Source organism: Mytilus californianus, unplaced genomic scaffold (genome assembly GCF_021869535.1).
Source record: "Mytilus californianus isolate M0D057914Y unplaced genomic scaffold, xbMytCali1.0.p SCAF_8, whole genome shotgun sequence".
NCBI lineage: Eukaryota > Metazoa > Mollusca > Bivalvia > Mytilida > Mytilidae > Mytilus > Mytilus californianus.
In genome coordinates, this window is record NW_026262734.1 from 14567938 (window position 1) to 14584383 (window position 16446).

Genomic DNA, 16446 nt, shown 5'->3' on the forward strand with positions numbered 1-16446 from the left:
GAATTCATTGATAAAGATATTTATTTTTCTCCCAAGTTTAGTATTTGCATCGTTGCAAAACATTTGTAAACTTCTTTTAAATGTTAATGTACATTGAATATAAGATCTGAGCAATTTGCCTGTGTGTAGATTTAAGCATAACTATGACTGCTCTTAAATACACGTATTTGTTGTGGCTATCCAAAGGATTATGCATAGTTGAAAGCAATAATAATGTGCCTTAAGCCCTCAACGACTAAATAGTTTACCCGAAGCCGAGAGAGTTGACCTGAATGTAAAGTAAATAAAAAATATTGAAACAGGAAATTTTATTAACATAGAATTTCGTACTTTCATGCACTGGCTACGGGTTTGGTGATACCCTCGGTGACAACCTAGAAAAGGTGTAAAGATAAAAACAACACATAGGAAAGCTGTTCTTTTCCCAGTCTCCCTGTATAAGGTTGATGAATATGCCATATTCCATCTAAATACGGCTTATTTTGGAAGTCATTGAATGCTCCATTTCTTAACTAGATAAAATGATATAGTTTTCACTGTTTTTGGTTTTTATTTACTTAGCTATTTAGATACCAATAGTGTTTTAACATTTGGCATCCATCGTCTCTGTTTACAACTAGAACAAGCTGTGGTCCACATCTCCGAATCTCAATCAAAATTACTCATGCTACATTTTGGTCCCGCGAGTTGGATGTTGAATTTTACAGCAATTTTTCTGTTTTTAACTGAAATACATAATTTTGGGAAAACTAATCAGGAATGAAGCAGACATTTGAGTCAGTGCTTGGTGGAATTAGATACGACTGTCTTTAGGAGACAAGTTTTGATGATTTAGGTGTATAATTGTTCCTGTGGTCTTTTATTTTTATAGTATGGTTTATTTGGCAAATGTATAGTCATAATAGGTTTGATGTTGTCAACACTGATATTGCTGATTACTTTGTTCATTTTGAGACAGATTTTCTATTATTTGGAATGAATGTGAGGTGGCATTTCAGTTAAAAATGAACTTCAAATGTGAAGCTAGTTTACGTTTCTCTAGATATAAGAAGATGTGGTATGAGTGCCAATGAGACAGTTCGCCTTCTAAGTCACAATTTTTAAAATCAAAACCATTATAGGTCAAAGTACGGTCTTCAACACAGTCTTGGTTCACACCGAACAGTAAGCTATAAAGTGTCCCCAAAATGACTAGTGTAAAACTATTCAAACGGGAAAAAACAACGGTCTAATCTATATACAGAACGAGAAACACTTATGAACCACATCAAAAAATGACAACAAAGAACATTAGAAGATAACAAAACCTTTAAACAGACTTATTAAGAAGGGATATAGTTACGATACTGTTGTCAGGTCATTAAAGATTGCATATTTTGGCTTTAATATTGATTCACTTAAAGGGTCTTTACATCGGAATTAAACACATTTATTTAAAAACCAGTTGTTGGCATGACACGGGTTATGTTCTTCTCTTAAATATTTTATGATTGTATAATACTGAACCCTTACCGGGAGTTGCCTGATATTCCTATGATGAAGACATAATCTTTCAATCAGTTTAATTGAGGTCTGGAGCTGGCATGTCAGTAACTGCTAGTAGTCTGTTGTTATTTATGTATCATTGCCATTTTGTTTATTTTCTTTTGTTACCTCTTCTGACATCGGACTCGGACTTCTCTTGAACTGAATTTTACTGTGCGTATTGTTATGCGTTTACTTTTCTACATTGGCTAGAGGTATAGGGGGAGGGTTGAGATCTCAAAAAACATGTTTAACCCCACCGCATGTTTGCGCCTGTCCCAAGTCAGGAGCCTCTGGCCTTTATTAGTCTTGTATTATTTTTAATTTTAGTTTTTTTGTGTTTAATTTGTTTAGTATGACGTCCATTATCACTGAACTAGTATATATATATTCGTTTAGGGGCAAGCTGAAGGACGCCTCCGGGTGCGGGAGTTTCTCGCTTCATTGAAGACCTATTGGTGACCTTCTGCTGTTGTCTGTTCTATGGTTGGGTTGTTGTCTCTTTGACACATTCCCCATTTCCATTGTCAATTTTAGAAAAGGGTATTGTCTGTTTAAAAAATTAGAAGGTACAAAATAATTATGTCTGAACAACACTTAAATCTTATTCCGACATTACAGATGGAATTTTATTTCATTAACGTGAATGAGGTCGAAGTGACTCGGTGTTTGCCTTTTCCTAAATTTCTCTTTTTTTTTCTCCAGATCCCACCTTTGTTGTCCCCTTGATTTCATTACCCCAATTTTTATAATCCTATATCCAACATCCCCTTTTTGTAACCTCAACATCACCCCCTCTCTATATCCCACTTCGAGGGCTACTTGCAAGATTTATTTTGATCAAGATGAATTTTATGCCCAAAATTATCAGCCTGATATGGAACAGGATTAAAGTTTCGTGATACCTGTTAAAAAAACAAAACAGTTGTGACTTTCTGTTTACATAACGAATATAAAACGGGAGCGGACGAGCTACAAAAAATATAATAGTATCAACAAAGAGGCAATATCGATTTTTGTTTTAATCAAATTATTTAAAATTTCTCAAATTACGACAAGAGTGCGCACGCTGAAATGTCTCGCCTTCTTTACTTATCATTGATATTATGTTGAGGGGGTCGGATGGGTCCTGATCCCGAAATCCCGGGCTTATAAACATGAAATCCCGAGGTCCCGAATTAAAAAATAAACAGCTGCGCCATGAGCGCATGATACGCCCTTCGTCGTGTGTGTTATAATCATAAACAGTTTCTGAGATACAGCGTGACATATGAAAACCCACCTTTTTTTAACAAAAAACTCAATAATAACTCTAAAACAAAATTTTGAATCATCACCAAAAAGTATACAGATATTAAGATTAATATAACTAATAAGTGTGGAAAGTTTTAAGCAATAATCATAAATCGATTTTGAGATATGGCGAGACATGTTAAAAACCCCATCCCCCTTTTTTACAAAATACTCAAAAACTCAAAAATAAAATTATGAATCATCACCAAAAATTGTACAGTTCTTGAGATTAATATAACTAAGAAGTGTGTAAAGTTTTAAGCAATTATCATAAATCGTTTTTGAGAAACAGCGTGACATGTGAAAGCCCCCCCCCCCCCCTTTTTTTTTTACAAAAAACTCAATATTCCTAAAATAAAATTTTGAATAAAAACCAAAAAGTATACAGATATTAAGATTAATATAACTAATAAGTGTGTAAAGTTTTAAGCAATAATCATAAATCGATTTTGAGATATGGCGAGACATGTTAAAAACACCACCCCCCTTTTTTACAAAATACTCAATAACTCAAAAATAAAATTATGAATCATCACCAAAAATTGTACAGTTCTTGAGATTAATATAACTAAGAAGTGTGTAAAGTTTTAAGCAATTATCATAAATCGTTTTTGAGAAACAGCGTGACATGTGAAAGCCCCCCCCCCCTTTTTTTTTTTACAAAAAACTCAATATTCCTAAAATAAAATTTTGAATAAAAACCAAAAAGTATACAGATATTAAGATAAATATAACTTAGAAGGGTGTAAAGTCTTAAGCAATAATCATAAATTGTTTTGGAGATACAGCGTGACATGTGAAAGCCCCCCCCCCCTTTTATTTAAAAAAAAAACCTTAATATTTCTAAAACAAAATTTTGAATCAAAACCAAAAAGTATACAGATATTAAGATTAATATAACTAATAAATGTGGAAAGTTTTAAGCAATAATCATAAATCGATTTTGAGATATGGCGAGACATGTTAAAAACCCCATCCCCCTTTTTTACAAAATACTCAATAACTCAAAAATAAAATTATGAATCATCACCAAAAATTGTACAGTTCTTGAGATTAATATAACTAAGAAGTGTGTAAAGTTTTAAGCAATTATCATAAATCGTTTTTGAGAAACAGCGTGACATGTGAAAGCCCCCCCCCCCTTTTTTTTTTACAAAAAACTCAATATTCCTAAAATAAAATTTTGAATAAAAACCAAAAAGTATACAGATATTAAGATTAATATAACTAATAAGTGTGTAAAGTTTTAAGCAATAATCATAAATCGATTTTGAGATAAGGCGAGACATGTTAAAAACCCCATCCCCCTTTTTTACAAAATACTCAATAACTCAAAAATAAAATTTTGAATCATCACCAAAAATTATATAGATCTTGAGATTAATATAACTAAGAAATGTGTGAAGTTTTAAGCAAGTATCATAAATCGTTTTTGAGATACGGCGCGACATGTGAAAAAAACACACCCCTGTTTTAGTTACAAAGTCCTGTAACTCAAAAAGTTTTAATCTTATTTTCACCAAAAAGTATACAGATCGTTTGATAAGGAACAAATGTATTAAGTTTCATGAAATTTGGATGAGTCGTTCTCAAGTTACAGTGCGACATGTTTACGCCGGACAGACGGATAGACGGACGGACGGACAGACGAACGGACGGACGGACGGACGCCGGACATTTGTATACCATAATACGTCCCGTTAAAATTTTGACGGGCGTATAAAAATTAAATCCCGACATCCTGGATTTTGAAAAAAGAAATCCCGGATCCCGAAAGGGTCAATCCCGAAATCCCGAGCTTAAAAACACCCGATCCCGACGTCCCGAAAAAGGTCCTGCCCACCCTCTATGTTGATAGTCCTAAATATAAAGTTTTACTACAACTATCACATAAACTTAACATGGTCCAAGAAAATGAGGTCAAGGCCATATAAAAAAAAAAGAAATACATGTACACTTTACAATAAATCACTAAGTATAGTTGACCTATTGCTAATAGTTTCTAAGAAACAGACTTAACCGAGAAAACTAAACACTGACTAATGAACCATAAAATTAAGGTCAAGGATCTGAACCATGGCAGGCAGAGGTGTACAGCTAACAATTCTTCCATACAGCAAATATAGTTAACCTATTGCTTATAGTTTAAGAAAATCAGACCAATCTAAAAAACTGAACACTGAGCAATGGACAGCGTGACATGTGAAAGCCCCCCCCCCCCCTTTTTTTTTTTTTACAAAAAACTCAATATTCCTAAAATAAAATTTTGAATAAAAACCAAAAAGTATACAGATATTAAGATTAATATAACTAATAAGTGTGTAAAGTTTTAAGCAATAATCATAAATCGATTTTGAGATATGGCCAGACATGTTAAAAACCCCATCCCCATTTTTTACAAAATACTCAATAACTCAAAAATAAAATGTTTGAATCGTCACCAAAAATTATATAGATCTTAAGATTAATATAACTAAGAAATGTGTGAAGTTTTAAGCAAGTATCATAAATCGTTTTTGAGATACGGCGCGACATGTGAAAAAAACACACCCCTGTTTTAGTTACAAAGTCCTGTAACTCAAAAAGTTTTAATCTTATTTTCACCAAAAAGTATACAGATCGTTTGATAAGGAACAAATGTATTAAGTTTCATGAAATTTGGATGAGTCGTTCTCAAGTTACAGTGCGACATGTTTACGCCGGACAGACGGACAGACGGACGGACGGACAGACGAACGGACGGACGGACGCCGGACATTTGTATACCATAATACGTCCCGTTAAAATTTTGACGGGCGTATAAAAATTAAATCCCGACATCCTGGAATTTGAAAAACGAAATCCCGGATCCCGAAAGGGTCAATCCCGAAATCCCGAGCTTAAAAACACCCGATCCCGACGTCCCGAAAAAGGTCCTGCCCACCCTCTATGTTGATAGTCCTAAATATAAAGTTTTACTACAACTATCACATAAACTTAACATGGTCCAAGAAAATGAGGTCAAGGCCATATAAAAAAAAAGAAATACATGTACACCTTACAATAAATCACTAAGTATAGTTGACCTATTGCTAATAGTTTCTAAGAAACAGACTTAACCGAGAAAACTAAACACTGACTAATGAACCATAAAATTAAGGTCAAGGATCTGAACCATGGCAGGCAGAGGTGTACAGCTAATAATTCTTCCATACAGCAAATATAGTTAACCTATTGCTTATAGTTTAAGAAAATCAGACCAAAACTAAAAAACTGAACACTGAGCAATGAACAGCGTGACATGTGAAAGCCCCCCCCCCCCCTTTTTTTTTTTTTACAAAAAACTCAATATTCCTAAAATAAAATTTTGAATAAAAACCAAAAAGTATACAGATATTAAGATTAATATAACTAATAAGTGTGTAAAGTTTTAAGCAATAATCATAAATCGATTTTGAGATATGGCGAGACATGTTAAAAACCCCATCCCCATTTTTTACAAAATACTCAATAACTCAAAAATAAAATGTTTGAATCGTCACCAAAAATTATATAGATCTTAAGATTAATATAACTAAGAAATGTGTGAAGTTTTAAGCAAGTATCATAAATCGTTTTTGAGATACGGCGCGACATGTGAAAAAAACACACCCCTGTTTTAGTTACAAAGTCCTGTAACTCAAAAAGTTTTAATCTTATTTTCACCAAAAAGTATACAGATCGTTTGATAAGGAACAAATGTATTAAGTTTCATGAAATTTGGATGAGTCGTTCTTAAGTTACGGTGCGACATGTTTACGCCGGACAGACGGACAGACGGACGGACGGACAGACGAACGGACGGACGGACGGACGCCGGACATTTGTATACCATAATACGTCCCGTTAAAATTTTGACGGGCGTATAAAAATTAAATCCCGACATCCTGGAATTTGAAAAAAGAAATCCCGGATCCCGAAAGGGTCAATCCCGAAATCCCGAGCTTAAAAACACCCGATCCCGACGTCCCGAAAAAGGTCCTGCCCACCCTCTATGTTGATAGTCCTAAATATAAAGTTTTACTACAACTATCACATAAACTTAACATGGTCCAAGAAAATGAGGTCAAGGCCATATAAAAAAAAAGAAATACATGTACACCTTACAATAAATCACTAAGTATAGTTGACCTATTGCTAATAGTTTCTAAGAAACAGACTTAACCGAGAAAACTAAACACTGACTAATGAACCATAAAATTAAGGTCAAGGATCTGAACCATGGCAGGCAGAGGTGTACAGCTAACAATTCTTCCATACAGCAAATATAGTTAACCTATTGCTTATAGTTTAAGAAAATCAGACCAAAACTAAAAAACTGAACACTGAGCAATGAACAGCGTGACATGTGAAAGCCCCCCCCCCCCCCCTTTTTTTTTTTTTACAAAAAACTCAATATTCCTAAAATAAAATTTTGAATAAAAACCAAAAAGTATACAGATATTAAGATTAATATAACTAATAAGTGTGTAAAGTTTTAAGCAATAATCATAAATCGATTTTGAGATATGGCGAGACATGTTAAAAACCCCATCCCCATTTTTTACAAAATACTCAATAACTCAAAAATAAAATGTTTGAATCGTCACCAAAAATTATATAGATCTTAAGATTAATATAACTAAGAAATGTGTGAAGTTTTAAGCAAGTATCATAAATCGTTTTTGAGATACGGCGCGACATGTGAAAAAAACACACCCCTGTTTTAGTTACAAAGTCCTGTAACTCAAAAAGTTTTAATCTTATTTTCACCAAAAAGTATACAGATCGTTTGATAAGGAACAAATGTATTAAGTTTCATGAAATTTGGATGAGTCGTTCTCAAGTTACGGTGCGACATGTTTACGACGGACAGACGGACAGACGGACGGACGGACAGACGAACGGACGGATGGACGGACGCCGGACATTTGTATACCATAATACGTCCCGTTAAAATTTTGACGGGCGTATAAAAATTAAATCCCGACATCCTGGAATTTGAAAAAAGAAATCCCGGATCCCGAAAGGGTCAATCCCGAAATCCCGAGCTTAAAAACACCCGATCCCGACGTCCCGAAAAAGGTCCTGCCCACCCTCTATGTTGATAGTCCTAAATATAAAGTTTTACTACAACTATCACATAAACTTAACATGGTCCAAGAAAATGAGGTCAAGGTCATATAAAAAAAAGAAATACATGTACACCTTACAATAAATCACTAAGTATAGTTGACCTATTGCTAATAGTTTCTAAGAAACAGACTTAACCGAGAAAACTAAACACTGACTAATGAACCATAAAATTAAGGTCAAGGATCTGAACAATGGCAGGCAGAAGTGTACAGCTAACAATTCTTCCATACAGCAAATATAGGTAACCTATTGCTTATAGTTTAAGAAAATCAGACCAAAACTAAGAACACTGAGCAATGAACAGTGAAAATGAGGTCAAGGCCAAATAAAACCTTCCAGACTGACATGCACATTATTAAATATTTCCATACACCAAATAAAGATGACATATTGCATATAGTGTTAGAAAAAAAGACCAAATATCAAAAACTTAACTTTGACCACGGAACCATGAAATTTGGTCAAAGTCTGATGAGCACAACCATGCTTGACACATCTATACCATTTCCTCTATTGTTCAATAAAATATCGTCATTTGATCTCGATGGATCAGCCAACGCGTTGTGACTCAGTTTAGATTGGTTGATCCGACATGTCTACTGGATCAGTATTCGTATCAGAGTCTCCTCTGATTCTACCTCTATTCCTACTATCATGGCCATTAGTTCTGGTATATTTTGGTGGTATGCCTGTGTTGTTTTCGAGAATTCTACGTATTAATGACAATTAGAAGGAATGGAACAGTATTTATATGGAACATGATGTTGACGTTATTGATGAGAGCGTAGTTAGATCACGGTATGAAAGTGGAAAGGTCGTAGACTGATCGATGTAAGAGCGTTCTATAATCGCAGAAGAAGCGTTTTAAGATCGTGTTGCAATCGGATAAATCGTGCATGTATTGTCGTTATGAAAACGTGATTAGCGTAAGAAGAAAAAATTCCACAACTGTACAACATCAAATAAGAAATTATATAAAAAACAAAAGGGTACTTAGTTTAATAGATATAAACTAGTCACCATAGTTTCATCATAAACTGCTGAAATCATTTTTGATTTATTATCCGAAAAACTGAAAAAAGCCTCATTTTTTTATGAATAAGACTGCATAACTCCCAAAATATAAATGTTTCATAAAAGTTGGTAAAAGTGTTTTTGAGTTATTGTCCAAAAACTGGAAAAATTCCCCTTTTTTCAATATAAAAATGCATAACTGAAAATCTGAAATTTATAAAAATTGAAAGGTAGCTTAAGTCAACAGATATAAACAATTCACCAAAGTTTCATAAAATTTTGTGGAAGTGTTTATGAGTGATTGTCCGAAAACTGGAAAATCCCCCTTTTTTAAGCATAAAAATTCATGACACGGAAACGTAAAATCTGAAATTTATAAAAATCGAAAGGGAGCATACGTCAATAGATATAGACAATTCACCAAAGTTTCATTAAAGTTGATGGAAGCATTTTTGAATTATTGTCCTAAAACTGGAAAATCCCCCCTTTTTTAAGGATAGAATTTCGTAACATGGAAACGAAAAATTTGAAATTTATAAAAATCGAAAAGGAGATTACGTCAATAGATATAAACAATTCAACAAAGTTTCATAAAAGTTAGTGGAAGCGTTTTTTATTAATTGTCCGAAGGGTGGACGACGGACGGACGGACGGACAACGGTATACCATAATATTTCCCGTCTTAGACTGGCGTCTAAAAACCAAGAAACAAGTTATAAAAAAGGCTAAACACATAGTACAGATACAAGCGTGCTCGAAGTTTGTGATAGTTAGTTCAAAGCGAATAACAACCTATAAACCATCATGTGTCTGTGACTACAAAATCAGTCAGTACAATTGCAATGGATTTTGACAAAAAAAATTACTGTAATTTTATCATCGACACCTGTTACGATTATAAATCAATTATGTATCAAATATATCGACAGTTAATTTTTTTATCAATTTTTTTCTGTAAGTTAGTATTATCAGCAGAATCTCTATTAAAACTATGGCTTTATAATTCTCTTCATACCTTTTATCTATTACATCGCAACACGACGATTTGATATATACTGATATGAACAGAAAAAGATGTCGCTTACACGGCAGCGAAATAACAACCCAACTAAACACATAACCAAAAGTCTCTTGCGAAGCACTTATATTGTATTCAACAGAAGACAGGTGTCTCTATACATATATTATGTCAACTTCCGAATCGTTTGAAAAGTAATATATACCTTAAGCAACTATCAAGTTATTTTTGAAAGTCACACTGGAAGTACATTCGCTTGCACAAACTACTTATAAATAAGTTACGTACTATAAGAGAATAAACAAGAAGAAGCTGGTAGCCTTAGTTCGTTTTGTATATATTTTTTTTTATTTACGTTTATTAATATGTTTCGGAATTTAATGTGACGTCCATTTTCGATGAACTAGTACACATTTGTGTAAAGGGTCCAACTGGAGCACGACTTCCGGATTTTCTCGCTGTATTGAAGACCCACTAGTGGCCTTGGGCTGTTTTTGCTTTTTGGTCGGGTTGTTGTCTCTTTGTCCAATTCTCGTTCCTATTCTGACAACAGAAAGGAAAGTTTGATTTTTATTTATAATTCAGGGGGAAAGTAATTAGTATGAAACAGCAAATATAGTTAACCTATTGCTTATAGTTTAAGAAAATCAGACCAAAACTAAAAAACTGAACACTGAGCAATGAACAGCGTGACATGTGAAAGCCCCCCCCCCCCCCCTTTTTTTTTTTTTACAAAAAACTCAATATTCCTAAAATAAAATTTTGAATAAAAACCAAAAAGTATACAGATATTAAGATTAATATAACTAATAAGTGTGTAAAGTTTTAAGCAATAATCATAAATCGATTTTGAGATATGGCGAGACATGTTAAAAACCCCATCCCTATTTTTTACAAAATACTCAATAACTCAAAAATAAAATGTTTGAATCGTCACCAAAAATTATATAGATCTTAAGATTAATATAACTAAGAAATGTGTGAAGTTTTAAGCAAGTATCATAAATCGTTTTTGAGATACGGCGCGACATGTGAAAAAAACACACCCCTGTTTTAGTTACAAAGTCCTGTAACTCAAAAAGTTTTAATCTTATTTTCACCAAAAAGTATACAGATCGTTTGATAAGGAACAAATGTATTAAGTTTCATGAAATTTGGATGAGTCGTTCTCAAGTTACGGTGCGACATGTTTACGCCGGACAGACGGACAGACGGACGGACGGACAGACGAACGGACGGACGGACGGACGGACGGACGCCGGACATTTGTATACCATAATACGTCCCGTTAAAATTTTGACGGGCGTATAAAAATTAAATCCCGACATCCTGGAATTTGAAAAAAGAAATCCCGGATCCCGAAAGGGTCAATCCCGAAATCCCGAGCTTAAAAACACCCGATCCCGACGTCCCGAAAAAGGTCCTGCCCACCCTCTATGTTGATAGTCCTAAATATAAAGTTTTACTACAACTATCACATAAACTTAACATGGTCCAAGAAAATGAGGTCAAGGCCATATAAAAAAAAAGAAATACATGTACACCTTACAATAAATCACTAAGTATAGTTGACCTATTGCTAATAGTTTCTAAGAAACAGACTTAACCGAGAAAACTAAACACTGACTAATGAACCATAAAATTAAGGTCAAGGATCTGAACCATGGCAGGCAGAGGTGTACAGCTAACAATTCTTCCATACAGCAAATATAGTTAACCTATTGCTTATAGTTTAAGAAAATCAGACCAAAACTAAAAAACTGAACACTGAGCAATGAACAGCGTGACATGTGAAAGCCCCCCCCCCCCCCTTTTTTTTTTTTTACAAAAAACTCAATATTCCTAAAATAAAATTTTGAATAAAAACCAAAAAGTATACAGATATTAAGATTAATATAACTAATAAGTGTGTAAAGTTTTAAGCAATAATCATAAATCGATTTTGAGATATGGCCAGACATGTTAAAAACCCCATCCCCATTTTTTACAAAATACTCAATAACTCAAAAATAAAATGTTTGAATCGTCACCAAAAATTATATAGATCTTAAGATTAATATAACTAAGAAATGTGTGAAGTTTTAAGCAAGTATCATAAATCGTTTTTGAGATACGGCGCGACATGTGAAAAAAACACACCCCTGTTTTAGTTACAAAGTCCTGTAACTCAAAAAGTTTTAATCTTATTTTCACCAAAAAGTATACAGATCGTTTGATAAGGAACAAATGTATTAAGTTTCATGAAATTTGGATGAGTCGTTCTCAAGTTACGGTGCGACATGTTTACGCCGGACAGACGGACAGACGGACGGACGGACAGACGAACGGACGGACGGACGGACAGACGAACGGACGGACGGACGGACGCCGGACATTTGTATACCATAATACGTCCCGTTAAAATTTTGACGGGCGTATAAAAATTAAATCCCGACATCCTGGAATTTGAAAAAAGAAATCCCGGATCCCGAAAGGGTCAATCCCGAAATCCCGAGCTTAAAAACACCCGATCCCGACGTCCCGAAAAAGGTCCTGCCCACCCTCTATGTTGATAGTCCTAAATATAAAGTTTTACTACAACTATCACATAAACTTAACATGGTCCAAGAAAATGAGGTCAAGGCCATATAAAAAAAAAGAAATACATGTACACCTTACAATAAATCACTAAGTATAGTTGACCTATTGCTAATAGTTTCTAAGAAACAGACTTAACCGAGAAAACTAAACACTGACTAATGAACCATAAAATTAAGGTCAAGGATCTGAACCATGGCAGGCAGAGGTGTACAGCTAACAATTCTTCCATACAGCAAATATAGTTAACCTATTGCTTATAGTTTAAGAAAATCAGACCAAAACTAAAAAACTGAACACTGAGCAATGAACAGCGTGACATGTGAAAGCCCCCCCCCCCCTTTTTTTTTTTTACAAAAAACTCAATATTCCTAAAATAAAATTTTGAATAAAAACCAAAAAGTATACAGATATTAAGATTAATATAACTAATAAGTGTGTAAAGTTTTAAGCAATAATCATAAATCGATTTTGAGATATGGCGAGACATGTTAAAAACCCCATCCCCATTTTTTACAAAATACTCAATAACTCAAAAATAAAATGTTTGAATCGTCACCAAAAATTATATAGATCTTAAGATTAATATAACTAAGAAATGTGTGAAGTTTTAAGCAAGTATCATAAATCGTTTTTGAGATACGGCGCGACATGTGAAAAAAACACACCCCTGTTTTAGTTACAAAGTCCTGTAACTCAAAAAGTTTTAATCTTATTTTCACCAAAAAGTATACAGATCGTTTGATAAGGAACAAATGTATTAAGTTTCATGAAATTTGGATGAGTCGTTCTCAAGTTACGGTGCGACATGTTTACGCCGGACAGACGGACAGACGGACGGACGGACAGACGAACGGACGGACGGACGGACAGACGAACGGACGGACGGACGGACAGACGAACGGACGGACGGACGGACGCCGGACATTTGTATACCATAATACGTCCCGTTAAAATTTTGACGGGCGTATAAAAATTAAATCCCGACATCCTGGAATTTGAAAAAAGAAATCCCGGATCCCGAAAGGGTCAATCCCGAAATCCCGAGCTTAAAAACACCCGATCCCGACGTCCCGAAAAAGGTCCTGCCCACCCTCTATGTTGATAGTCCTAAATATAAAGTTTTACTACAACTATCACATAAACTTAACATGGTCCAAGAAAATGAGGTCAAGGTCATATAAAAAAAAGAAATACATGTACACCTTACAATAAATCACTAAGTATAGTTGACCTATTGCTAATAGTTTCTAAGAAACAGACTTAACCGAGAAAACTAAACACTGACTAATGAACCATAAAATTAAGGTCAAGGATCTGAACAATGGCAGGCAGAAGTGTACAGCTAACAATTCTTCCATACAGCAAATATAGGTAACCTATTGCTTATAGTTTAAGAAAATCAGACCAAAACTAAGAACACTGAGCAATGAACAGTGAAAATGAGGTCAAGGCCAAATAAAACCTTCCAGACTGACATGCACATTATTAAATATTTCCATACACCAAATAAAGATGACATATTGCATATAGTGTTAGAAAAAAAGACCAAATATCAAAAACTTAACTTTGACCACGGAACCATGAAATTTGGTCAAAGTCTGATGAGCACAACCATGCTTGACACATCTATACCATTTCCTCTATTGTTCAATAAAATATCGTCATTTGATCTCGATGGATCAGCCAACGCGTTGTGACTCAGTTTAGATTGGTTGATCCGACATGTCTACTGGATCAGTATTCGTATCAGAGTCTCCTCTGATTCTACCTCTATTCCTACTATCATGGCCATTAGTTCTGGTATATTTTGGTGGTATGCCTGTGTTGTTTTCGAGAATTCTACGTATTAATGACAATTAGAAGGAATGGAACAGTATTTATATGGAACATGATGTTGACGTTATTGATGAGAGCGTAGTTAGATCACGGTATGAAAGTGGAAAGGTCGTAGACTGATCGATGTAAGAGCGTTCTATAATCGCAGAAGAAGCGTTTTAAGATCGTGTTGCAATCGGATAAATCGTGCATGTATTGTCGTTATGAAAACGTGATTAGCGTAAGAAGAAAAAATTCCACAACTGTACAACATCAAATAAGAAATTATATAAAAAACAAAAGGGTACTTAGTTTAATAGATATAAACTAGTCACCATAGTTTCATCATAAACTGCTGAAATCATTTTTGATTTATTATCCGAAAAACTGAAAAAAGCCTCATTTTTTTATGAATAAGACTGCATAACTCCCAAAATATAAATGTTTCATAAAAGTTAGTAAAAGTGTTTTTGAGTTATTGTCCAAAAACTGGAAAAATTCCCCTTTTTTCAATATAAAAATGCATAACTGAAAATCTGAAATTTATAAAAATTGAAAGGTAGCTTAAGTCAACAGATATAAACAATTCACCAAAGTTTCATAAAATTTTGTGGAAGTGTTTATGAGTGATTGTCCGAAAACTGGAAAATCCCCCTTTTTTAAGCATAAAAATTCATGACACGGAAACGTAAAATCTGAAATTTATAAAAATCGAAAGGGAGCATACGTCAATAGATATAGACAATTCACCAAAGTTTCATTAAAGTTGATGGAAGCATTTTTGAATTATTGTCCTAAAACTGGAAAATCCCCCCTTTTTTAAGGATAGAATTTCGTAACATGGAAACGAAAAATTTGAAATTTATAAAAATCGAAAAGGAGATTACGTCAATAGATATAAACAATTCAACAAAGTTTCATAAAAGTTAGTGGAAGCGTTTTTTATTAATTGTCCGAAGGGTGGACGACGGACGGACGGACGGACAACGGTATACCATAATATTTCCCGTCTTAGACTGGCGTCTAAAAACCAAGAAACAAGTTATAAAAAAGGCTAAACACATAGTACAGATACAAGCGTGCTCGAAGTTTGTGATAGTTAGTTCAAAGCGAATAACAACCTATAAACCATCATGTGTCTGTGACTACAAAATCAGTCAGTACAATTGCAATGGATTTTGACAAAAAAAATTACTGTAATTTTATCATCGACACCTGTTACGATTATAAATCAATTATGTATCAAATATATCGACAGTTAATTTTTTTATCAATTTTTTTCTGTAAGTTAGTATTATCAGCAGAATCTCTATTAAAACTATGGCTTTATAATTCTCTTCATACCTTTTATCTATTACATCGCAACACGACGATTTGATATATACTGATATGAACAGAAAAAGATGTCGCTTACACGGCAGCGAAATAACAACCCAACTAAACACATAACCAAAAGTCTCTTGCGAAGCACTTATATTGTATTCAACAGAAGACAGGTGTCTCTATACATATATTATGTCAACTTCCGAATCGTTTGAAAAGTAATATATACCTTAAGCAACTATCAAGTTATTTTTGAAAGTCACACTGGAAGTACATTCGCTTGCACAAACTACTTATAAATAAGTTACGTACTATAAGAGAATAAACAAGAAGAAGCTGGTAGCCTTAGTTCGTTTTGTATATATTTTTTTTTATTTACGTTTATTAATATGTTTCGGAATTTAATGTGACGTCCATTTTCGATGAACTAGTACACATTTGTGTAAAGGGTCCAACTGGAGCACGACTTCCGGATTTTCTCGCTGTATTGAAGACCCACTAGTGGCCTTGGGCTGTTTTTGCTTTTTGGTCGGGTTGTTGTCTCTTTGTCCAATTCTCGTTCCTATTCTGACAACAGAAAGGAAAGTTTGATTTTTATTTATAATTCAGGGGGAAAGTAATTAGTATGAAACAGTTGATTTTACCCTACAGTGGTTAAAGTTCCATAACTCTTAAATATTGTCACATAAAAAGGAGACTAATGACTGCTATGCTACCAAGTATATGAACTTTCTGCCATTTACATT